The sequence below is a fragment of the Odocoileus virginianus genome, chromosome 21 (genome assembly GCF_023699985.2).
Source record: "Odocoileus virginianus isolate 20LAN1187 ecotype Illinois chromosome 21, Ovbor_1.2, whole genome shotgun sequence".
In the NCBI taxonomy this organism is placed as follows: Eukaryota; Metazoa; Chordata; class Mammalia; order Artiodactyla; family Cervidae; genus Odocoileus; species Odocoileus virginianus.
The window spans coordinates 8,350,515-8,377,778 of record NC_069694.1 but is presented as its reverse complement, the minus strand read 5'-3'; the positions used below and the strand labels follow the sequence as shown (position 1 = coordinate 8,377,778).

The window sequence follows — 27,264 nt, the reverse complement described above, 5'->3', positions numbered from 1 at the left end:
TTCTGCTGCTGCTAAGTCACGTCAGTCGTGTCCGATGCTGCGCAACCCCATAGCCATTGCCTTCTCCAATGACTATACAGTCGCTGAGATTAACCCAAAGTTCCCTAACCCAAAGTCTTGGTGTCATGTCATAGCATGGCCAGGAGGAGTATTCTAGATAAGTGAATAGGCAAAGAAATGGAGAAATAGAGATTATTCAGACCCATCTCCTATGTACCAGGTGCTTGATGGTGACTCCTTTGATCATCACTGAATCTGTGTTTTATAGATAGCTTTCAGGAAGCCATATGTTCCTGCAATGAAAGTACAACTTTAAATCCAGGAATTACAATGACCTGGATTTAAAGCAGGCTTTGTCGCTTTCCAGCTGTGTGATTTTTAGAAAAGTTACAGAGCCTCTCTGAGTTGGAAGGAGAAAAAGGGCTAGTGTATGTAAAACCCTGGTACATAATAGGAGTCTAAGCAATACAATTTTTTCTCTTGCTTTTATTAGTGGTTTTCAACTTTGGCTACTCATCACAATTTCAAAAAAAATACTCTAGATTGAGTCCTTCCTTTGGAGGGTTGGATTTAATTGGTCTAGGGTGTGGGCTGGTCGTGGGCAGGGGGATTTTGAAAATTTCCACTGGGGGAAATCTAAAGTGAAACTAAGGTTGAAAGCCATTTGTCTTAATTGAATCCAGTGTCTGAAGGGAGTCAGCAAGTGATGAAATAATAGGATCGCTGATCATCTTGGACCGAGGTATCAGAACCAGGAATTCTGGAAATGCTGATGCTCGTTCTTTCGCTCAGGGAAAGGACACCGAAATCCTGCATGCCTCTGCTAAGTGTCCTCCAGGAGAGCCGATTTATGCAGCTGAAGGGAAGGACTGACTGGTGGTTTTACCTTAATGAAGGATGCCATTTGGGGTAAACCAGTTCCTTAGAACTAAGTATCTGAGTCAAAGACCTGTGGGTGTTAATTCTTCAAATGAAATGCATGTTCCAGGAAGCAAGATAAGTCAGTTCTGTTGTCCTCCTGGAGAATTGAGAGTCTGGATGCAGTTTCCTGGCTGTGTAATACTTAAGGCAAGTTCTCTAAACTCACTTTGCTTCAATTTTCCTGTCCATTAGGGACATGACCACTTTTAACGAAAATTATCTGAAAGCTTGATCTTCTAAGGGGAAAAAAAATGTTATACGAATCCTGATTCACAATTTTACATATGTTTTACATTTATGGAGGTTCAATATGCAGATGACACCACCCTTATGGCAGAAAGCGAAGAGGAACTAAAGAGCCTCTTGATGAAAGTGAAAGAAAAGAGTGAAAAAGTTGGCTTAAAACTCAACATTCAGAAAACTAAGATCATGGCATCCAGTCCCATCACTTCATGGCAAATAGATGGGGAAATATGGAAACAGTAACAGACTATTTTCTTGGGCTCCAAAATCACTGCAGATGATAACTGCAGCCATGAAATTAAAAGATGCTTGCTCCTTGGAAGAAAAGCTATGACCAACCTAGACAGCATATTAAAAAGCAGAGACATTACTTTGCCAACAAAGGTCTGTCTAGTCAAAGCTATGGTTTTTTCCAGTAGTCATGTAAGGATGTAAGACTTGGACCATAAAGAAAGCTGAGCACCAAAGAATTGACGCTTTTGGACTGTGATACTGGAGAAGACTCTTGAGAGTCCCTTAGATTTAAGGAGATCAAACCAGTCAATCCCAAAGGAAATTAACCCTGAATATTCACTGGAAGGACTGATGCTGAGGCTGAAGCTCCAGTACTTTGACCACCTGAAGTTAAGAACTGACTCATTGGAAAAGACTCTGATGCTGGGAAAGATTTAAAGCAGGAGAAAGGGATGACAGAGGATGAGATGGCTGGATGGCATCATCAACCTGATGGACATGAGTTTGGGCAAGCTCTGGGAGTTGGTGATGGACAGGGAAGCCTGGCATGCTGCAGTCCTTTGCAGTCTTTGGGGCTGCAAAGAGTTGGACATGAGTGAGTGACTGAACTGAAATGAACAAACCACATTAAATTTTTCCTGATTAGATAAGCCCTAAATTCCCTTCCAACTTTATAAAATTAATGCCAATTAAAGTATTATTTAAGGTTATACTCTCTGGGTGGGCTCTATTGGGAGGTTGCTAAAGGGAGAGGGACTTCTGGAGGTGGGAGATCTGAGCAGGAACTCAGTTCAGTTCAGTCGCTCAGTTGTGTCTGACTCTTTTCGACCCCATGGACTGCAGCACACCAGGCTTCCCTGTCCATCACCAACTCCCAGAGTTTACTCAAACTAATGTCCATTGAGTTGGTGATGCCATCCAACCGTCTCATCCTCTGTCATCCCCTTCTCCTCCTGCCTTCAATCTTTCCCAGCATCAGGGTCTTTTCCAATGAGTCAGTTCTTTGCATCACATGGCCAAAGTATTGGAGTTTCAGCTTCAGCATTAATCCTTCCAATGAACATTCAGGATTGATTTCCTTTATGATGGTCTGGTTGGATCTTCTTGCAGTCCAAGGGACTCTCAAGAGTCTTCTTCAACACCATAGTTCAAAAGCATCAATTCTTTGGTGTTCAGCTTTCTTTAGAGTCCAACTCTCACATCCATACACGACTACTGGAAAAACCATAGCTTTGACTAGACGGACCTTTGTTGGCAAAGTAATGTCTCTGCATTTTAATATGCTGTCTAGCTTGGTCATAGCTTTTCTTCCAAGGAGCAAGCATCTTTTAATTTCATGGCTGCAGTCACCATCTGCAGTGATTTTAGAGCCCCCCAAAATAAAGTTTGTCACTGTTTCCACTGTTTCCCCATCTATTTGCCATGAAGTGATGGGACCAGATGCCATGATCTTAGTTTTCTGATGTTGAGTTTTAAACCAACTTTTTCACTCTCCTCTTTCACTTTCATCAAGAGGCTCTTTAGTTCCTCTTCGCTTTCTGCCTTAAGGGTGGTGTCATCTGCATATCTGACGTTAATCATATTTCTCCTGGCATCTTGATTCCAGCTTGTGCTTCATCCAACCCAGAGTTTCTCATGGTACACTCTGCATATAAGTTAAACAGTTTAGAGCAGGAACAAAAGGTGCTGAATCTCTAGATGGAGCAAGTCATTTCAAAGACCTTGAACCTAGGCAGCCCTCGGTACATACTTAGTTGCTCATTCGCGTCCAATTCTTTGAGACCTCATGGACTGTAGCTCTCCAGGCTCCTCTGTCCAGGGCATTTCCCTGCCAGAAGACTGGAGGGGGTTGCCATTTCCTCCTCCAGGGGATCTTCCCCACCCAAGGATCAAACCCAAATCTCCTGTGCCTCCTGCATTGCAGGCAGACTCTTTACCTCTGAGCCATCGGGGAAGCCCAGGCAGCCAGGCAGTACCTAAAAGATTCTCAGGAAAAGGAATCAGGCCAAAGAATTACAATCCTATCTCTTTCTTCTGGTCTTTAAAATGGTTTTCAAAGTCTGGTGTAGAAAATCCACATTTTATTATCTTGTTGGAAGCCACACCCTCTTTGGACCAGCAAAGCTGGCTGGAAAGGTTACCAATGCACTCAAATCCCACCCCTCCCAGCAGCTCATTGTGGATCCAACCTGGGCAAGTGGCTTCACCTCTCATTGCCCTCGCCTGTAACATGCAGATAACAGCGCTAACCTCACAGGGCTGGTATGAGAAATAGCTAATAAAAATGGGATAGAGACACGCCCAATTTAAATGCAAACGGCTGTAAAACAACAAAAAGCATACTTAAAGATATCCACTGCTGGGAGATTGTGGGGGATGGTGAGGGAGGAGAGACAATAGGCCTTTGAGAGAAGCTCATTTACTTTTCTCTCTAGTGTACACTTCAGTTAATCAATGAAAATACATTTATTCCATGTGCCAGACACCAAGCCGGACTGGGAAACACAGAACAGTCTTGGTTCTCATGTAATTTGTTAGTCAACCATTCCAGGAAACACACGCAAAAATTCATTGAAAAACATTTGAAATCACAGCTCACTCCCTCTCTCTCTTTCTATGGTATTACCAAATTCTATCTCTCTGCAGAAAATAGTGCTAGAGTTATTAGAAATGCAAAGGCTTATAAGATGCATCACCACCCTTGAAGAGCTTGAAATCTCACCTTAAAGAGAAGATATATATGGAAAAGAGGAAGATAGTCCAAGGCAATGTAAGACCCAGGGCCAAGTGAATATTCAACTTCTTTCATTTGTGCTTATTTTCCATTTGAGTGGCTCCCTTCTCCACTCTCTCCTTTCCATCTTAAGACTCAATTCAACACTCCTCCCATTTCTCTAGGTCTCTCTCAGGACTGATGTAAACTAACTAGCATATTTGCAGCGCTATAAATAGCCAGGACCTGTAAAGTGCCTGCCCTGTCAAAGCATTCAAATTCATCTTCTTACGCAGTTATTTACATGTAATAAAATGCTCAGATTCTAAGTATACAGCTGAGTGATTTTTTGACAAATGTATGCACCCTGATTAACATACAGAGCATTTTTATCCTCCAGGAAGTTTTCTCCAGTTCCCTTCCATCAGTTACCTCTCATCTAGAGCCCACTGCTGTTCTGATTTCCCTCATTGCAGCTTAGTTTTACCTGTAAATCTTTATATAAATGGCATTATAATGTATGTATTCTTTTGTATCTAGCTTTCTTTGATGCAGCATACTATTTTTGAAATCCATTCACTTTTGTTGTATGTATCACTAATATGTTTCTTTGCACTGCTGAGTAGTATTTCTTTGCATGAATATATGATAATTTGTTTACCATTCAATTGTTTAGGGACATTTGGCTTGTTACCAGGTTTTTACCATTTATGACAAAGTTGTTATAAACATTCTTCTATAAGTGTTTGTGGACATATGTGGTTTTCCCCTTAGTTTTATTGAGATATAATTGACCTCATATCGTATAAGTTTAAGATAAATAATGTGATGATTTTATACACATATATTTTGAAGTCATTACCACAATAGAGTTAGTTAACACCTCCATTACCTCACATAATTACCATTTCTTTTATGTGGAAAGAATATTTGAGATCTACTCTTTTAGCAGCTTTCCAGCATATAATAAAATATTATTGGAAATTCCCCAGCAGTCCAGTGGTTAAAACTGTGCTCTTACTGCTGAGGACCTGGGTTCAACCCCTGGTAGGAGAACTAAGATGTAGAGGAAAATACACACACACACACACAAACACACACACACACAGAGTTAACTATAGTCCCCCTGATGTACATTAGATCCATAGAACTTATTCTTCTTATAGATGGAAGTTTGTAGCCTTTGACCAGGATCTCCCCATTTCTTTCACCCCCAGTTCCTGGTAACCACTAATCTACTCTCTGCTCCTATAAATTAGGTTTTTAAAATTTCACATACAAGTGATATTATATGAAGTTTGTCTTCTTCTGTCTGACTTATTTCGTTTAACATTATGTCTTCAGGATCCACTCATATCATCAAAATGACAGAATTTTCTTCTTTCTCATTGCCAAATAATATACTCATATGTATATGCCACATCTTTATTCATCCATCATCCTGTCTAAGAAATCTTTGCCCACCCCAGGGTATTCTCTGTGTTCTAACTTGAATTATTCTTGGTGGTTGGTATGTCAAAGAGTCTACTAACACCATTCTTTGCAAATACTGCCCTCTTTGAATTATATTGGTCCCTTGGTCAAAAATCAACTGACTTTATGTGTGAGTCTATTTCTGAATTCTATTGTGTTCCAATGATCTATTTTCAATCCTTATGTCAATACCACACTGTCTTGATAAACCTAAGTTAAAAGTAAGTCTTTGCATTTGTCATCTATTGCTGCATAACAAGTTTCTCCAAATTTAGCAGCATAAAGCAACAGGCAAGAATTATTTCACACCACTTCTGACAGCTGGGGATCCGAGAGCACCCGCACTGAGGAGTTCCATCTCAGAGTCTCTCATGAGGTTGTAGTCAAGCTATTGGCCAGGACTGCAGTCAGAGGAAGACAGCAGGGGCTGCAGAGTCTATTCCCAGGTTCACTAATGCAGCTGCTGACAGAGGCCTCAGGTCCTTGCTGGCTGCTGGCCATGAGCTTCAACTCCTCACCATGTGGGGCTGTCCATAGCACTGTTCACGACTGGCTTCTCTCAGAACAAGTGATCAAAGAGAGAATAAGAGAGGGAAGGAGATGAAAGAGAGAGAGATCACAATATCTTTCATAAGTTAATCTAGGAAGCGACATATTATCACTCTGTCATAGACTCTTGGCCACACAGACCAACCTGGTATCACCTGGGAAGGGACCACCCAAGGATAATATCAACAGGCAGGGATGATTGGGGGCTCTCTGTATGCTGGTTACAATCTTGAAATCACAATCTTGAAGTCATACGTATCACTTAACTTGGTTTTTCTCTTTCAAGATAGTTTTGACTGCTCTAGATTTTTTGCATTTTCAGATAAGTTTTAGAATAGGCTTGTTGATTTCCAAAAATTATACTGCTGGAACTTTCAGTGGGATGGCATTGAATCTATAATCAATTTGGGTAGTATTAACATCTCATCAATCTTGAGTCTTAAGTATATGAATGTGGTACTTCTTTCTATTTATTTAGGTCTTTGGGCTTCCCTGGTGGTTCAGATGGTAAAGCCACCTGCCTGTAGTGCAGGAGACCTGGGTTCAATCCCTGGGTCGGGAAGATCCTCTAGAGAAGGGAATGGCAACCCACTCCAGCGTTCTTGCCTGGAGAATTCCATGGAGAGAGGAGCCTGGCAAGCCGCAGTCCATGGGGTCACAAAGAATCAGACACAACTAAGCGACTTGCACTTTTCACTTCTATTTAAGTCTTTAATTTCTCTCAGCATTTTTTTTTTCATTTTTGATGTAGAAGGATTGTACATTTTAATTTATTTCTAAGCGTGTTTCCTGACAATATTTTAATGAAATTAAAAAATATTGTCTACCAATTGTTGCTAATATAGAGTAGCAAGACTGATTTTTTTTGTACCTACCTTATATTTTGCAGGAGAAGGCAATGGCACCCCACTCCAGTACTCTTGCCTGGAAAATCCCATGGATGGAGGAGCCTGGTAGGCTGCAGTCCATGGGGTTATGAAGAGTCGGACACAACTGAGCGACTTCACTTTCACTTTTCACTTTCATGCATTGGAGAAGGAAATGGCAACCCCCTCCAGTGTTCTTGCCCAGAGCATCCCAGGAACAGGGGAGCCTGGTGGGCTGACGTCTATGGGGTCGCACAGAGTCGGACACGACTGAAGTGACTTAGCAGCAGCAGTACATTTTGCAGCTTTGCTAAATTCAATTAGTTCTAGTAGTTATTCTATAGACTCCTTAAGATTTTCCATGAAAGCAATAAAATACACTAAAGCTAGTGTTCTTCCTTTCTGATATTTATTCTTTTCGTTTCTTTCTCTTCCCTTCTAGTACTGTCTCACACAAGGGCCAAAAAAGATTTTCTATAGAGGGCTTGGTAGTAAATATTTTAGGTTTTGCAGCCCATATGGTCTCTGTCACAACTCCTTAGCTCTGCCGCTGCAGCCCCAAATCAGCCTTAGGCAATATGTAAATGAACGTATGTAACTGTGTTCCGGTAAAATATTCTTTCTAAAATTGAGTGACCAGGCTGGATGTGGCCGGTGAGCCTTGTTTAAAAGTATTAAGGTCATGAAAGTGAAGGAAAGACTAAGGAATTTTTTTGCACTGAAGATGACAGGAGAGGCGTGACAATTCAGTGTAGCATGTGAGCATGAATCATATCCTTTTGTTTGAAGGACCCCGTTGAGATGGTTGGTGGAACTAGAGTGGGTCTGAGGATTAGGTGGTCGTGGTGTCGATGTTAATTTTCTGATTTTTATGGTTGTGCTGTGATTCATCTTGGTGTAGAGGAAAATGGTACACAAATATCAAAGGTGATGGGGCAAGATGTTGGCAGCTCACTTTCAAATGGTTCAGGAAAAAAAAGTTCTTTGTGCTATTCTTGCAAAACAAAAACTTATTATTAGGCCACATAATATAAAGAGCAATTCTAGATCTGTGGCATAGAAGAAGGATAAATTCAGAAAACTGTGAGCCTATCTAAACATCCTAAAGCTAGAATGAGGCATGGAAAGATAGCTCTTTAGGTTTTAAATGTAGCACAACTCTGCTGACACCTCGATTTTGGACTTCTAAGCTCCAAAATTATGAGGCAATAAATTTCTGGGTTTTCTTAAAGTCATCTAGTTTATGATACTTGGTGATGACAGTCTGAGAAACTACTACGGACACCTTGCCTTTGTGGTCCAACGGTCATACCCCCTCAGATCCTCACGCCACCTCCCTCTTGAAAAATGGTGTTCTCATGAAATATGGTTCTTAGACTGCTCTGCCTTTTCCTCCTGCCTTCTTCCCCAACTTGCACTCAAAAATTCATTAAAAAAAAAAAAAAAAGAATGGAGGCTCTACTATTTTCCAGGCCCTGTTCTAGGGGCTGGGAATATAACATTTTTAAAGACTTTTATTCCCTTCTTAGAAATCATACAAAGTTTTGACTGTTTTTCTTACTATTTCTCCTAAATTGTTAATAAATTTCAAGGGAACATTTCATATTTCCATCATTTTTCTATACTCTTTTTCAAAACTCTAAAAAATATCTTCCTCCACTTTTAGTCCAGGTTTAGAACTTTCACACATAAAATGGCACTTTTAATTTCATAGCTACATTTCATCAGATGGAAATTACAGCATGTTAGAATTATGGAAATAGGATCTATTATAACTCACATCTTTTCCTCAAACATGATGTGCTACAATTTTATGCAGGCTTTGATTAGTATTCATGTGAACAAAATTGAATGTTTTATAAAATAGATATTATTAATATTTATTTCCCTTTTAATTTCCCCTGCTAGCTGCTAATTAAAGGTCAGGTGGTCTCGGGCTCCCAGATTAAGCCTGTAAGACAGAAAACTCACTGACTGATTGCCTGTACTTTTGGCAACATAGTAGTGAAAAGTCTGGGCTTGGAGGCCAGAGCAGGGGATGGAGCCTACAGAAATAGCTTGAGATTCACAGATCCAGGTGGTCTGCTTTTCCTGCTGTTTCTCTTACACAGTTTGAGTTTCCTCTGGAATTTGAGCAATAGAATAAGACTTTCAATCTGAAAATTGGACTTTCTGAAGAAACAGTTAAGTTAGTTGTTTTGCAGCCCAATGGATTGTATGCCGAGCTCTTCTGTCCATGATATTCTCCAGGCAAGAATATTGGAGTGGGTAACCATTCCCTTCTCCAGGGCATCTTTCCAACCCATGGATAGAGCCCAGGTCTCCTGCATTGCAGGTGGATTCTTTACCATCTGAGCCACGGGGACAGTAAAAGTTGAACTACTGAGAAGGAACTTGCCCTACACTGAGAGTTTTTGTCTCTCTGGAAATTCATATCTTAACATTTACTTCCCAGAGTGATGGTATTTGGAGGTGAGGCCTTTGGGAGGTGATTAGGTCATGAGGGTAGGACCCTCATGAATGAGATTAGTGCCCTTATAATAGAGACCCAGGACAGCTCCCTTCCCACTCTGCCAGGTAAGAACACAAGAAAATGACAGCTGTCTATGAACCAGAAAGTGGGTCCTCACCAGACACTGAATCAGCCAGACCCTTGGAGTTCTCAGCCTCCAGAACTGTGAGGAACAAATATTTGTTGTTTATAAGCCACTCAATCTATGATATTCCATTATAGCAACCCAGCTGTCTAAGACAACACTTTCTAGAACAGTTCTGAGAGACCATCAGAACTCTATCTTAGACACTAAGCCAAAACACCTGGTAAGAAATCAATGCATCTTGAATTACATTCAACAAAAGTACTTATCAAAAGTTTCATTGACGCATAGTTGAATCCGTAATTTCATAATGACTATTTTCAATAGGGCAAGGCAGTTCAATGTTAGTCTTCAAACGACATCTAACTTTTGATGTTTTCCTTTTTTAAAAAAAGGAAGGAAGGAAGGAAGGAAGAATGGGAGTAAGGAAGGGAAGAAAGAAGGAAGGTTAGAGGGTAGGAAGATGGGAAGGAGGAAAAGATATGTAAAATATTTTAATGCTTCAAGTATAACTGCAAAGTCAAACACATAACTAACACTGGTGCCTCACCTCCACAGTTTCTGATAAACAGAAGCATTGCTGAGGCTGTGTGTTCTGGGACATGTTTGGAAACAGCCACTTTCCTTGAGACACAGTGAAGACTTTAGAAGAAGACAATGTCAGAGTTGTAATATTTCTTGTTCACTTGCTAAGCAGAGTTGCTTACCCAGCCACAAGGCTGAAGGGTGCTCCTGTTAAGGAGGGATGAAGTACAAGGAGACTTGGGCCCACTGTTGTCCCTAAAGCGTCTGATACTGGAGCAAGGCAACAGGGTTCACGTTTGGGCAGACCTAAGGTGAAAGCAGAGCCTCAAAAAGACGGATCTGTACCTTTGAACTTCTCCTTGGACTTCTCTGGTAGCCCAGTGGTTAAGATCTCACCTTCCAATGCAGGGGTGCAAGTTCAATCCCTAGAACTTGCAGCTAAGAGCCCACATCTCTTGAGGCCAAAACACCAAAACATTAAATAGAGACAATATTGTAACAAATTCAATACAGACTTTAAAAATGGTATAAACACACACACACACAAATAATCTTTTAAAAAATAAATAAAACATAAACTTCTCCTACCACCCTGGCCCATTGGAATGAGTCCCTCAACTGATCTGAAGCTTTCCTTTTTCTCATGAAGGGGAGATTACAGTCCCTGCCCAAGCAAGAATCTGCCTTCTCTTCCTTTCCTTTCCTTTCCTTCCTTCCTTCCATGAGAGTTCCCTCCCTCATGTCCTCTGTTCATCATATCCACTGGGGATGAGTAGACCTCTTCCTCTTCCTCAAGCAGATTTCAGACAAAGAGCAGAAAACGGATCATAGATTTGGAAGTCTGACAGAAAGAGAGAGAGAGAGATGGCCTTTCTAGACCACTTACTACTTGTGTGACCCTGGGCAAAAGACTTAACTTATCCAAGCTCTTAGCTATAATATGAAGACAATCATAGCACCTGTCTTTGGTTTTGTAAGGCTTCAGTGAAGTGATATATTTTAAATGCTTGGCACATATGCTCCATAAATAGTGGATATCATTATGCACTTGGCACAGAGTAAATGCTCAAAAAAAGAGAGCTATTATTATGATTTATTCATTTAAAAATCAATTTCAAGATAAGATCATCTCTATTGATATAGGAGTACCATGCCATTTTTAAGGATGCTGTGTCAACCAGCAAACTATTTGTATCAACTGATAGGTGTCCCCAGCAAATAACCAATCAAAAGTGTCACTCCTACACTCTGGGAAATAACGAATCAGAGTTGTCACTCCCACATCCTAGGGTGGAAGTTTGCTCACTGTTGGGGGAACTAGGGTAGGAATGGAGGGGAAGACTAGCTAAGAAAGCAAGTCTTCCTGCCTGAAGTGGGGATCGACCAGAGTAGCTTCAGCAAAGTACTAGGTGTATTTTCTCCTTCATTCAATGTATATGTTTTGCACACCTACAGGCTTTGTTTGTTTTTTTTTTAGATTCTGAGTAGAGCATAGAGTAGACATGGGTTTGCCCCATGGATTTTACAATCTAGTGGAAAAGACAGATAATAAATAAGAAGGGAATGTAGTAAATGTACAGCGAACAGTTACTAACAGTGCTGTGATAGAAAAGAACGGGATGTGCTGGGAAAATAATAGAAGTGGACAAGTTTAGTGCAGGGCAGGAGGATCACTCTGAGGAAGCGTCCTCTGGACCTGCCGGGGGCAAGCAGCCCCCCACCTCCTGCCCCTCTACCTTCCTCTGGTCCCCACCTTGGTCTTCCTTCATCCTTCACTGGGCACTGTGCTTGTTGCTGAGAACACAGATGCAGGAGCCAGAATTGCTCCCCTGGAGAGCGGGGGTGGGCAGGCGGGCCCAGCAGGTGTAGATAATAGAGTGGTGGTCGGCCACACAGGAGCAGTGGCAGGGGGACTGCTCGTTATGCTGGGGTGTCCTTCCTTGGGCAGTTTTTGAGCTTCGTTGATTACAGTGCTGCACTGTGAGGTCAAGTGCAGCTGGATGCTTTGGGGAAGGCCACTGGAGGGTAGTGATGATGGGCAGGAGAGGGAGGAGGAGGGGGTTGAGGCAGGGTTTCCACGCTAGTTTCTGCAAGAAGGAAGGCTGAGTTGGGGCTTCAGGAGCATCACTGAGATGCTGCTCTTAAATCCCTCCACCCTCGATGGGGGGACAGTTGGGTTGTAAATTCTCTCTGGGTTTGAGTGACGGGGGAGGCCACAGTTACCCTCCGGAGGCAGCAGGCGTTTCCTAACATATAATTTCCTAATTGGAAAATGAAGAGCAATTCTAATCATTGTGTAATAGAGAGCCATCTAGTCTCTAAATGTTTATTAAGCAACTTCAATGTGCCAGGCATATCTTCCCTGCTGAACCTACAACTGTGAACAAATCAGGTAAAAATATCTGCTCTCAAAAGAAACTTGACATGTTCTTCTTGGATGTTACCAAAAAGTATTAGAGGGATTAAATTAACAAGGCATATGGCCAACATTGAGTTCCCTACAAGGCACGGGGTACACTGGAATTCTGTGCTGAACAAGACTGACATGGTTTCTCTATATCTGGAAACTTAGAGCCAGTGCCAAGATTCCTCTAAATATCCCCTCTGGACACTGAATCACCTGGTGTGATTGTTCATGCGCTTCCTAGCATCTCCCCAAACATGCTATAGAATCTCAGGAATTTGCATTTTTAAAAATTTATTTATATTTTGGCCCTAGTTCCCCGACCAGGGATTGAACTCATGTCCCCTGTAATGGAACTCCAAAGTCTTAACCACTGGACCACCAGGGAAGTCTCAGGAGTCTGCATTTTACATGAGCCTCCCCAAATGATTCTTCTGCCCAGTATGATTTGAGAAGTGCTGTGTGAGGCCCTTAAGTAGAGTTAACTCCTACCAACTGTGCATATGTGAACATTTTCTGTTTTATTCAACAACGTATAACATTGATCCTGGTTCTACTGATGCTTTAGGAGAAAGTTTGATTTTGCAGTGACCGTGATGTATATCCAATAAGGACATGAGATTTTTATGTTTATCAGAAGGAAGACTGATCCAGTTGAATGCTTCCATATACCTGAGTAAACAGAAACTCATAGATGCTAAAAGGTCACATATCCGGGCAGGATGGCAGTTGCCCTGACCCTGCGCTGGGCCCTTTTACTGCCCCCATAAAAGGCACTGGGGTTTGGAGCAGTTGGTCTTGACTCCAGGAAAGACAGAGCTATCGCCTACTCTCAGCCCTTAGGGACAGACATTCCTATGCTGGGTGGGCACAGCCCCTACTCCAGGCCTCCAGCACACGTTTCAAGAGATAAGGAGCGAGGAAAGTCCAGTTTCGCCCCGGGTGAGGGCTGCTGCCAGCTGTCTCCTTGGCTGAGCTGACCCTAGTCAGGGTGCTGGACCCTTTGAAGTCAAAGGCACTTTTTAAAAATGGATTTCCTGAAGTGAGGAATAATCATTCTCATATGTGAACCTGGGAAAATGTAGGTAGTGATGCCAGTGAACAAATGCAGGTTGAAAAACAAATTTTTCTCACTGCCCAAAGAATTTCAGGGTTCTCTCATCTTTTCCATCCACTTCCATAGGAAAAGAGCTTAAGACAAGGCAATCAAGATAGAAGAAGTAGCTAAAATTTGCTAAAATACAACCCCAAACGTGTTAACACGCAATGACTGTAAAAGCCCTCTCTGCCCTCTTAAGTTCCTGGGACCAGCATTGGGAAATCAAAGGATATGTGCGTTTGTGTGTGTGTGTGTGTGGGTGGGTGTGTGTGTTACTGAGCTCAAAGGTGACTATTTAATGACTGTGCCTGCATAAATAATATGGATATTTAAGCTAAGCTGGTTAATTTAGAATTGTCAGCCAAACATGACAAAAGCCAAACAGTTCTCTCAGGTCTGATTTGCCACAGCCGGCTTTCTATGGTGATAAACTCCATCACTGTCAGATCTCCCTTGTGATATTTGGAGAGAGTCAGAAGGTACTCTATCCACCCACATCCTAATGGGATGCAAATTTTTATCTGGAAAGTTATTCATTGCTTTATCATTAGTTACTCTCACCAGCTTTGATCTTTTTGGTTCTGCCCTCACCACCCCGTTGTATCTTCACAGTTGCAGATGACAGAAAATTAGTTTTATTTTTCTACAGTTTTTCCCTCTCATGAAACACTCTAACTGAAACCCACTCTTCCCTACAAGTAACTTTATCAGATGCCATTTACACATACACAGTCTCTGTCATTTTCACATTACTCCTTCCTTTGCAAAGAACACACATACTCACACACACACTCAATTCAGGATACTTCAGTGAGTCAGTGATCAACTGGGATAGGTTTCAATTCCCACGATTTACTGACAGAGTTTTTCAGCCAACCTAACATAGGTATTCTGCTATGGGAGTTGCAAATAGAAATGCCTGAAGAGTGAGGCAGACAGCAGAAGGGAGTGGGGCTACCCCAAGAGGCGAAACCAGTAACTGGGGGACACAGGATCTAAAAGCAACATTTTCCAATAGAAATTTTGTGATGATAAAAATGGTCTATACCTGTACTGACCAATATGGCAGACATCAGTTACATGTGGCTAGCAAACACTTGAAATGTGGCTACTTGAAACTGAACTTTCAATTAAATTTCAATTTTACGAACCACATGTGCTAGGGGCAATCCTGTGGGACAGCAACAGAGAGACCCTGCTTGTCAGGACCAGCCAACTACTCCCATGTGTGAGTACAGACTCGGGGGAGCCAGGTCTTATTTTTCTAGAGAAACTGGAAATCCCAATCTTTGTGGGAACATCTTAATTTTATTTATTTATTTATTTATTTATTTATTTTTCTTTCTTAAAATCTCTACTTTTGAGACAGGACATAAGTGTTTCAGACACACATGGAAATCAATACAGGATCATAGTTGAAAGCGAAGACAACCTAGTCAGGAAGTTTTTATGCCTGTCAGCTAACGCTGAAGCTGAGTATGACATGCTGCAGGACTCAAAGGAATGGTAATTGGTATTCCTCTCCTTCTCCCTCAACAGAATCCACACTAACCTCCTCATAATCTTTCTCAAGGGCAGCCGTGTCCTCACGGGCCTCCTTCCTCCATGCCCTCACCCACGTACCAGTGAACAAAGGCACGCTTGGCATACATCAGGTCACACTTGTGGTCCAGGCGAGCCCAGGCCTCAGCGATGGCTGTGGTGTTGCTCAGCTTGCACACAGCTCGCTGGACTTTGGCCAGGTCCCCACCAGGTACCACAGTGGGAGGCTGGAGATTAATGCCAACCTTGAAGCCCGTGGGGCACCAGTCCACAAGCTGGATGCTGCGCTTGGTCTTGATGGTGGCGATGGCAGCATTGACATCTTTGGGAACCACATCACCAGGGAACAACAGACAGCAGGCCATGTATTTACCATGGTGAGGCTCACATTTCACCATCTCGTTGGCTGGCTCAAAGCAAGCATTGGTGATCTCTGCTACAGAAAGCTGTTCATGGTAGGCTTTCTCAGCAGAGACGACAGGGGCATATGTGACCAGAGGGAAGTGGATGCAGGGATAGGGCGCCAGGTTGGTCTGGAACTCTGTCAGATCCACATTCAGGGCTCCATCAAACCTCAGAGAAGCAGTGATGGAGGACACTATCTGGCTAATAAGGCGGTTAAGATTTGTGTAGGTTGGGCGCTCAATGTCGAGGTTTCTATGACAGAGGTCATAGATCGCCTCACTGTCTACCATGAAGGCACAATCAGAGTGCTCCAGGGTGGTGTGGGTGGTGAGGATGGAGTTGTAGGGTTCCAGGACAGCTGTGGAAACCTGGGGGGCTGGGTAAATGGAGAACTCCAGCTTGGACTTCTTGCCATAATAGACAGACAGATGTTCCATCAGCAGGGAGGGAGGTGAACCCAGAACCAGTTCCCCAACCAAAGCTGTGGAAAACCAGAAAGCCCTGAAGACCGGTGCACTGGTCAGCCAGTTTCTGAATTCAGTCCAAGACGAGGTCCATGATCTCCTTGCCAATGGTGTAGTGACCTCGGGCATAGTTATTGGCAGCATCTTCTTTGCCTGTGATGAGCTGCTCAGGGTGGAAGAGCTGGTGGAGGTGCCAGTGCGAACCTCATAAATGACTGTGGGTTCCAGGTCTACAAACACTGCCCTGGGCACACGCTTGCTAGCGTCTGTCTCACTGAAGAAGGTGCTGAAGGAGTCGTCTCCTCCTCCAATAGTCTTGTCACTTGGCATCTGGCCATCAGGCTGGATGCCACGTTCCAGGCAGCAGAGCTCCCAGCAGGCATTGCCGATCTGGACATCAGTCTGGCCAGCATGGATGGAGATGCACTCACGCATGGTGGCTCCAGGTCAGCAGGCGCAGGCAACAGGAGTAGACACTGGTCCCGGTTACCATCCCCGACAAGCTCAGAGTCGAGGTAAGTGACGCACTCACATCTTAATTTTAAAAACAGCAAACCAGTCTAAGCAAACATCTATGGTACAGTTACGACCAATACGCATCTCGTTTGCAATTACAGATCCACTCTCCTCATCTTGTTCTCTCCCGGATCCTGCTCCTTCAATCCTACCAGGAGAACATTTCCACAGTCTACCTTCATCAGCCATTTGCAACTTGGTTTTTCTTCTCCCAGCCTGTGAGGCTGGGAGAGCCACCATTTCATATCTCCTTAGACTCTGACCTCCCTCTTCAGAATCCTTCTTTGCTCTCACCTCAGAAATGCACCCTCACTAACAGGAACAGTAGGGCCACTTACTCCTATTACAATGCCTCTCTCCTAGTATTCCCTGCAGAAACACCTGTAGAGAATCCCCCTAACATCTTTAGAACGCCAAGAAAGTTCATTCTGTCTCGTAGTGTATGTTCTCAGACGGTAGAGAAAAAGCCTTTGGCTACTCCAATTCTACAGAGCAGTATTTTTCAAGTGCTTTTTGAACATAATGCATAGTAAGAGATACAGTTTACACTGCAGCTTATTATAGACATTCTGTACACACACACATTTAGAAAAGTTTCACAAAACTCTGTTGTTATTCTGTGTCATGCATTCGGATATTTTCTATTCTTCTCTTTTAATTTTTAAAATTTCTTTTAACACTGACCATAGCGTCCACTAATGGGTCCCAGTCCATAGTCTGAAAACATTGCTACGGAGAGTCCAGCCCATGTTTTGTAACCAAGAAATAGTCATTGACTAATCTAAATGTTTTTATCATTTCCTTCAACAACCCTCAACTTCTTCCTGCTTCCCTGATATGCATACCCCATTAGTAGCAGTAAGTCAGAGACCAGCACAAATGAAATTATTCTCTAATGTGCTGGGGGTCTTTGTAGTCTCCACTTAAAGAACCTCATTACACTCAGATTGTTCTTCATGGGAAGTGATTTACATTAAAAAAAAGAAGAAGAAGAAAAAGATCAAACAAGTATTTTCCCTTCACAGTATATTACTTCCTGCGATTCATCAAAATTCTTTTCATGGGTAAAGGTCACTTTTCATTTACATATGGCATCTGTGTATGCTTTGCTGAAAAGGGTGTGGCTCTCAAAATATAAATCAGGCCTTGTGTGTTGATGAAAAAACTTATGAAAAGTGATGAGAGGGAAGGGAGAGCAATAATATGGTGAAAAGAGGTACAGATGCCATCAGACTTTCCAGAACTCAGCCCATCTGACTTCAAAAGGGAAAGATGCAAATAAAATACCTATACAGAATTATAGGAATCTGCATGCATTTGCAATGAGCTGTAATACTTTTTCTAAAGTATTTTGAAAAAAGAAAGAAAAGCATTTGCGTCTAATGTAAAGAGTCAAAAATTGATGTTAGTCCTGGAAACACTGAACTGACTCATTAGAAAGTCTTTTCTTTTTAATTAATTAATCAATTTATTTATTTTGTCTACATCGGGTCTTTGTTGCTTCAGACAAGCTTTCTCTAGTTGCAGCAGGTGGGGCTACTCTCGAGCTGTGGTGCACAGGCTTCTCATTGCAGGCTTATCACCGCAGGCTTATCACCGCAGGCTTCTCATTGCAGGCTTCTCACTGCAGGCTTCTCACTGCAGGCTTCTCACTGTAGGCTTCTCATTGCAGGCTTCTCACTGTAGGCTTCTCACTGCAGGCTTCTCACCGCAGGCTTCTCACCGCAGGCTTCTCACTGTAGGCTTCTCACTGCAGGCTTCTCACTGTAGGCTTCTCATTGCAGGCTTCTCACTGCAGGCTTTTTATTGCAGGCTTCTCACTGCAGGCTTCTCACTGCAGGCTTCTCATTGCAGGCTTCTCACTGCAGGCTTCTCACTGCAGGCTTCTCATCACAGGCTTCTCACTGCAGGCTTCTCACTGCAGGCTTCTCACTGCAGGCTTCTTATTGCAGGCTTCTCACTGCAGGCTTTTTATTGCAGGCTTCTCACTGCAGGATTCTCACTGCAGGCTTCTCACTGCAGGCTTTTTATTGCAGGCTTCTCACTGCAGGCTTCTCACTGCAGGCTTCTCATCGCAGGCTTCTCACTGCAGGCTTCTCATCGCAGGCTTCTCATTGCAGGCTTCTCACTGCAGGCTTCTCATTGCAGGCTTCTCACTGCAGGCTTCTCATTGCAGGCTTCTCACTGCAGGCTTCTCATTGCAGGCTTCTCATTGCAGGCTTCTCACTGCAGGCTTCTTATTGCAGGCTTCTCACTGCAGGCTTTTTATTGCAGGCTTCTCACTGCAGGCTTCTCACTGCAGGCTTCTCACTGCAGGCTTCTCACTGCAGGCTTCTTATTGCAGGCTTCTCACTGCAGGCTTCTCACTGCAGGCTTCTCATCGCAGGCTTCTCACTGCAGGCTTCTCATCGCAGGCTTCTCATTGCAGGCTTCTCACTGCAGGCTTCTCATTGCAGGCTTCTCACTGCAGGCTTCTCATTGCAGGCTTCTCACTGCAGGCTTCTCTTTGCAGGCTTCTCTTCTTGAAGAGCACAGCCTCAGTAGTTGTGGTACATGGGCTTAGTTGCTCTAAGGCATGTGGAATCTTCCCCAATCAGGGATCGAACCCATGTCCCCTGCAGGGAATTGACGGGTGGATTCTTAACCAGAAAGCCTTAAAACAAGAAATCCATGCCCCATTTTTTTCCCCCATAAGGTAGTGGTTAACATTCTGGATACAGGATCTGGATGTCTCAGTTTGAATCCTGACCCTGCTGCTTTATCAGACATGTGATTTTGTACAAGTAGCTTACTTCTTAGTGCTACCATTTCCCCAACTACATAACATGAAGAATCTCAGCACCATCCTCAGGAGGTTGTCTTGGGGATGGAATTGGCTCATATTTGGAAAGCATTGAGCCCTAGTGCCTGGTATACGGTAAGGACAATATAAGCCCTTGTTAAATAAATCGTCTAAGAGAAGATTAAAATATATCAAGTCTTCTGTCCCCTAACTTCAGGGCAGGAGAAATAGGAGAAATATTTTTTTTAAAAAAATGAGACTGAAGAAGTTAAGTAACTGCTGTCCTGTTTGTTTATCTATGCACAGATTTGACACCCAAGGTGACAAAGCTTAAATGTCATCCTCTGTGAAAAATTACAAGCCATTTAGAAAGAAGAAGAACAAGGAATGATATCTCAGTCCCTAAGCCAAGACAGAAAAGTGAACTGTGTGAAAAACATAAAACAGAGCTGTTTGTGATACCTGAAGGCCAGACAAGGCAGAGAGACCACCCAGTGTCAGCCAAGGAAGAAAGAACTGAGAAAGCTAAAAACCTAAACCTAGGGTGAGTGGGGAGGACATCGGCATACCAGATACAATTTGGGAGGACAATTAAAAGTCACTCAGGCAAAATTTGTTTTAAAAAAAATTCCTGGGATAGAGCTTACAGAAATGAATGATGATATGTGCAAAAGTCTACTGAAAGGGGTAAAACTAACAACCGTAAGAGGGGCCTATCTAAGTGTGGTCCTGGCAAATTGTCTAGAGAGCTAAGAAATGTATCTCACTGAAAGATATGGTAAGATAATAAAAATAGAAATGAAGAGGGACTCTGGATTATTCAAAAATACCCTGCAATGCTGTGTTCTCGGTTTCCTAGAGGCTGTATATGGAAGCCTTATGTGGGTCTATGTGTTTATACGTGTGTATGTGTATGTACCCAAAAATGTTTCCATATTCAACATATGCATACATATATACAGATAAAGAAATATCTCCTTTTTAAAACACTTCTTAGTAAGTGACACCAAGAGGTAAGAAGGTCACCCAGAACCAACTGACTATTGGTGTTAAACTAAACAAAACCCACACCCTGGAAAACACAGAAATCATGACAAATTTGGGTATAGGGTCTAGGTTTTAAACAGTTACAAAGATGGCCTGAGCCTGAAAGAGAGGCCTCTGAGCTTGAGCAGCGAACACCATGGGTCACAGACAGCCACTTTGATGTCAGTAGCAGCTTTGTGCAGAGAGCGCGGCGCCTCTGACCTGTGGGAGCGCCTCGGTTCGTCCAGCGGCATTCCGCCCTGGCCCGTGAGGGCAGCCCCGCAGCCCGCGGCGGAGGTGCGGGACGGGCCGATGCCGCAGATGCTGCTGGCCTCTTAGGTTCAACCCCACTCAGAGTCAGCTCTGGGAAGAAAGGAAGCTCAGTCTTAGGCGCACCACTGGCTTTGCTTTTTGTCTCTCCTCCTTCCCCACCTTTCCTCCTGGGTCCCTTCAAACCCCAGATTGCTTCCTTCCTTCCCTCCCTTTCTTCCCCCTTCCTCTTTTCTATAAACACCTCTCTCTCTCTCTCTCTCTGTTGACGTCCTCAGGCCCGTTAGAGCGCGCGCCGCTTTCCACTCCCTCTGCCTTCTCGGTCTCTTTCTCTCCGCACTCAGGCACTTTTCCCAGATGCTGCTCGCTGTCTCCCAGATGTATTGATAGTTTCTGCAGAGCCTCAGAATCACCAGCTCTGGAGAAAGTAAACAATCCCCGCCAACAATTTCATTGTCTCCAGACCCTCTGAGGGAAAAACAAAAGGGGGGGGGGGGGGGGGGGGCACCCATTCGTTGGGCTTGAAGTCTCTTCCACCATCACTTTGAATCCTGCGATTTCTTGGAAGTGTGAAAAAAAACTCTCCCGATCTCTCTCCTGCGTTACCCGGCAACGGTGCCAGACGCTGCTGCCTGCCTCCCTTCTCTGGGGGCCCCTCGGTCTTCAAAGCCGGCGAGTCTCCCTCGAGTCGTGTCCACTAACATGCTGCTTCCGTCACCCCATTTCCTTCTCTGACTCTCCCTCTAGGACCCTTGGGGGTCTACACAGCCCACTCGAATAGTCCAAGATAATCTTTCCATCCCCAGATTCTTAACTGAATCGTGGCTGCAAGGTTCCTTTGGCCATAAAAGTAACACAGTCACATAAAAGTGACATAATCCTCAGGTTCTGAGATTAGGGTATGGCCATCTTTGAGGGGGTTATTATTCTACCTATCACAGGACTCATAAAATGTTTCCATTCTGTTAAAATCACAAAGAAAAAGACTTTCAGGTAGAAGAAAATGGTTTAACATCGACTATCAATATATTCATCTATATACCATAGTATGTGTATGTTAATAGCTCAGTTGTGCCTGGCTCTTTGCGACCCCATGGACTGTAGCTCGCCAGGCTCTTCTGTCCATGGAATTCTCCAGGCAAGACTACTGGAGTCGGTTTACTATTCCCTTTTCCAGGAGATCTTCCCAACCCAGGGATCGAACCTGGGTCTCGCATATTGCAGGTCTGAGCCACCAAGGGAGCCTTCTTCAGACCAATAGGGGAAGATGTAATTTTTAATATTAAAGAGGAAATAGGCCCCCAAATTTAAAAAACGCTTGTCTCAGTGCAACATATAGGCCAATTCCTGCAGTATGGCCAAAGCAGCTTCTACAACAAGGGGATTGCAGTGGAGAGCACATGCCTTGAAATCATAAGAGGTAGGCCCTGGCCTAGCACTGCCGTTAATAATTTTTCTCAGCTAGATTTTTACCAAGGAAATAATGTTCTGATGAAAAGCACAGTTTATTAGCATCCTCTGGGATAGCACAGTGGTTACAGTAAGGGGTTTGTAGCCAGACAGACCCAGAGTCACATTATGCCTCATTCACTCATACTTGTGTGACCTTGTAAATTACATAACCTTCACAAGCATCAGTTTCTTCATATAGGATAATGCATCCTCATGGGAATAATGTGAATAAGTGGGATAAGGTATACAAAGTGCTCCTCACAGGACCAGGTATACAGTAAGCACTTAATAAGTGGCTGCTACTGTTGTCACTATTTATTACTTTTACTATTGTTATTGATATTATTAAATAATAGTTATTATATTTTTGTCTGTATAGTTAAAAATCACATAATCTTCTTCAAGCAACTTTAATTTGAAAAAGCACAAATCAGTGGGGATAAGAACCTGGTGGCAGGGTGAGAGGCTCAGGTGGGAGGGAATATATGTATACATATAGCTGATTCACACTGCTATATGGCAGAAACTAATATAACATTGAAAGCAATTATAGTCCAATTAAAAATAAATAAATAAAAAAGAACAACAGTAAAAGAACCTAGAGGGTTCACATGTAGAAGCTGGATAAATTTGTTTCTGGCAATGATCCGGACCCGAAAAAGTAAACTGTTCTGAGCAGATTGAATGGCAGCCTGCCTTACTCTTTAGGGTGCAATGCCTGAATTAGATGATTCTATCAGGCCAATGGACATTCTAGTGCAGAAAATGAAAAAGAGCCAACCTCCTTTCAAGACGCACATTCTAAAGTCTAGAGCTATGCTGTCCAACACACACATGTGGCTACTTAAATTTAAGTTGATTAAAATGAAAAATCCAGGTCCTCAGTCACACTGGTACATTTTGAATAGTAAAGACCCATGCGTGGCTAGCTGTTTCTAGAGTGTATGATGCAGATATAGAATTTTCCACTGACAGAACTTCTATCGTATGGTGCTGATCTACTCTAAAGTATTACTTGCTCTAAAAACTGATGTGTGTGCTAATTTGCTTCAGTCGTGTCTGACTCTTTGCAACCTCATGGACTGTAGCCTGCCAGGCTCTTCTGTCCATGGAATTTCCCAGGCAAGAATACTGGAGTGGGTTGCCATGCCCTCCTCCAGGGGATCCTCCTGACCCAGGGATTGAACATGCATCAGGTTTCCTACATTTGCGGACAGGTTCTTTACCACTAGTGCCACCTGGGGAGTCCCCAAAATCTATGTAAATAAGTTCAATTATTATTTAATATGATCTAACTTGCAACTATGCAATCTAGTGGATCATAGGTCTTAGATCATTAAGTCTTAAAAATACCATGAAGATTGATCTCTTCTTCCATTTCAACTAGATGCTTTACTCCTTTATTACAGATCTTTTACAAGCATTCATAGGGATCCATGTTATAAAACTTAACATTCAAAAAACTAAGGTCACAGCATCTGGTCCCATCACTTCATGGCAAATAGATGGGGAAACAATGGAAACAGTGAGAGACTTTATTTTCTTGGGCTCCAAAATCACTGCAGATGGGGACTGCAACCATGAAAGTAAAAGACGCTTGCTCCTTGGAAGAAAAGTTATGACCAACCTAGACAACATATTAAAAAGTAGAGACATTACTTTGCCAACAAAGGTCCATCTAGTCAAAGCTATGGTTTTTCCAGTAGTCATGTATGAATGTGAGAGTTGGACTCTAAAGAAAGATGAGTACTGAAGAATTAATGCTTTTAAACTGTGGTGTTGGTGAAGACTCTTGAGAGTCCCGTGGACTGCAAGGAGATTCAACCAATCAATCCTAAAGGAAACCAGTCAGTCCTGAATATTCATTGGAAGGACTGATGCTGAAGCTGAAACTCCAATACTTTGGCCACCTGATGCAAAGAACTGACTCATTGAAAAAGACCCTGATGCTGGGAAAGATTGAAGGCAGGAGGAGAAGAGGACGACAGAGGAAGAGACAGTTGGATGGCATTACTGACTCAATGGACATGAGTTTGAGCAAGCTCTGCGAGTTGGTGATGGACAGGGAAGCCTGGCATGCTGCAATCCATGAGGTTGCCAAGAGTCAGACATGACTGAGCAACTGAACTGAACTAATATTATCATGTTGGTTTGAATTCTATAGTTATGATTACATAACAAATAAAGCCCCACTACTGATGTATTCAGGTAATTTAAGGAAAAACAAAACACAAAGAGTAAGCTAATATAGCAAACTAAATGTTTAACCAAAAAGTTGGATTATTTAAATTTTTGTTAGTCTTGGCTTTCAAACATGTTATTGCAACTCACAGGGAGAAATACATTTTCTAATATAATCTATGTGCAAGCAACACACTAAACAATAGAAACAAAATTTAATCCAATACAACAAACCCTTACTGCAGGTGGTAAATTCTGATAGCTTCTATTTCTTCCTCTTCCTCTTCTTTCTCACACCCCTCCTTCCCCTTTTCCTTCCTTTAGTGTTGGCTATCTACTACACTGATTTCATGACTCACAAAGGGGTCATTATCTGTAGTTTGATGTAAGCTCAAATGCTTAAAGCTGTGGAGTAAGTAGCATATATGAATAGAAAGAGCTGTGTGGGGATGATGGGAAATGGGGGGCGTATCGCCCCTGAAAGGGCCCAGTGGTTCCAACCAATCTTTCCCATGTAGGAATACAGGTCTCTGTTGCTAGAATTTATGATTGTTCGAGAAAAGCCTAGTATCCAGATATTTTTGTGAGGCTTCCCAATTTAAAGGTGTAGTAAATAATTCATAAAAATTTTAAATGCTTGCCAGCTGAACAAAACAAGTATTTCATGTGGTATTGGTCTGATGAAGGATGCTGCTGCTAAGTCAATTCAGTCGTGTCCGACTCTGTGCGACCCCACAGACAGCAGCCCACGAGGCTCCCCCGTTCCTGGGATTCTTAAATTTTCTTTTTTTTCCTCTAAAGGAGAATCTAGACTCCCCATAAAGGGGTATAGCACAATCCTCTGTCTTCTCATGACCTGATGGGAAATAAAAATAGGATTTCAGCTGAAGAAGGGAGTTGAAAGTGATATTCTCTCTCTATTCTCTCTCTGAATGAGGCCACGCTGGGTCCCCACTGACTGCCAAGGAGAGGAGACAGACTCAGTCATTCCAGTAGCATAGAGTCCCCAAGAAATTGGCTTTTCTCTCAGACAATCAGAGAGGAAAGAGAAACTGAACAGCAGGTCTTGCTAAGCACAGTCCCTCAGTAGTGGCCATTGGGCTCTCTGTCTTTGAAGGTCGGCTTATGTAGTTCCCTTACCCAGACTGACCAGGCATCCAGGGTACAAATACTTAGTCAATCACTTTAAAACAACTATAGGTAAAACTTAAATTTCAAACACAAATCTCATTACTGTATAATTAAGAGATTGAATCAGCAGTCTACTTTATATTCAAGGCCTCTAGACTTCATTAAACTATGTAAAATGGTTAATATTCAAATATTTTTTTAAATGGACTTCTATTTTGGAAAAAAAATTATAGAAAAGCTGCAAAAATTGTCTGAAAGCATTCTGTATATACCCACTGTTTCCCCTAATGTTAACAGATTATATAAGCATGGCACATTTGGCATACTACAACATTAATGTTAGTACATTACTACTAACCAAGCTATTTTATTTGGATTTCATAATTTTTTTCACTAGTCTCTTTTTTCTGTTTCAGGATGCAATCTAGCAAACTTGTATTTAGTAGGACTTTTTAACCTATGCTAAAAAAAATTTTTTTTATATAGCTCCACTTAATACTTTAGGACAGTAAGGAGATCAAACCAGTCAACCCTAAGGGATGTCAACCCTGAATACTCACTGGAAGGATGGATGCTAAAGCTAGAGTTCCCATACTTTGGCCACCTGATTCAAAGAGCCAACTCATTGGAAAAGACCCTGATGCTGGGAAAGATTGAAGGCAGAAGGAGAAGAGGGCAGAAGAGGAGGAGATGGTTGGATGGCATCACCGACTCGATGGACATCAACTTGGGTGAACTCCAGGAGATGGTGGAATAGGGAGGCCTGGTGTGCAGTCCATGGTGTCTCAAAGAGTCGGACACAACTTAGCGACTGAATAACAGCAATACTTTAGCAAACAGTCTAGCAACCAAAGAAGAAAAACCTTGTTACAATGCACCCATTCGGCCCTAGGGCAGAGGTGTGTTTGGGACTCCACATCAACACACATCCATTGCCAAAGTGAGATGCTAATCTCATCTAGAATCTAGACAGAGTCATTGACTTCTGAGTCTCTGCCCACTGCTGGGCATGTGCTAGGTGCCCAATAAACACATGCTGAATATCTACTGCTTGTCAACAAACAGGAATTCTGTACCTAAAAATCCCTACAGGGACAGAAGAACCACTTCCTGCCCAGAAATTGCTCTTTGATTAATTTCATTGTCCATCTAGAACTAACACCAGTTGAATATTAAAGCTTGTGTTAGCTTTCTAGGGCTGCTATAACAAAGTACCACAGTCTGCGTGGCTTAAACAAAGGAAATTAATTTTCTCACAGACCAGGAGGTCAGAAGTCTGAGATTAAGGTGTCCACAGGGTTGGTTTCATCTGAAGTCTCACACCTTGGCTTGCAGATGGCCGTCTTCTCTTCTCCTTGTGTCTTCTCACGGTTTTCCTCTCCACATGCCTGTGTCCCAAGTTCCTCTTCTTACAAGGACCCCAAACCACCAGGTTTGGGGCCCCCACTCAGCAGCCAGAAGTTACTTTCTGTGTGTATGTTTGAGTAACTGGAGAAAAATAAAGGCCCTTCCCACCAACTTGCAAAACAGGAGAGTGGGTATGAAGGTGGCGTTGCTGATAGGGTCAAAGGGCAGTGCCTAAAGCCCTGTCATCACTGAAATCTTGTGTTTCGAAGAATGTGGGTGGGTCTGAAGCGCATTTTCCTAATGTGTCTGTCTGCGCAGGCGCAGGGGAAGTGTTACACATTATTAAAAGCTTATCCTCAAGGCTGTCCATGATGGGTGTTTGGAGACTTGGAAAAATGAAAACAATCACAGCATGCAGACGTTACCAGACAGGCAGGGGTCTGAAAGAAAAATTAAATAATGAACAGGCCAAAGGCACCAGGGGCAGGAATCTGAGGTGTAAGCCTTCCGTGCAGGCACATTTA

The 27,264-nt window shown here is 42.8% G+C and overlaps 1 pseudogene; it reads right to left on the bottom strand.

Annotated features, from left to right (window-relative positions):
- Positions 1-14,711: 14,711 nt before the first annotated feature.
- LOC110152905 (tubulin alpha-1B chain pseudogene) lies at positions 14,712-18,208 on the bottom strand (annotated as a pseudogene).
- Between the last annotated feature and the right edge of the window lie 9,056 nt (positions 18,209-27,264).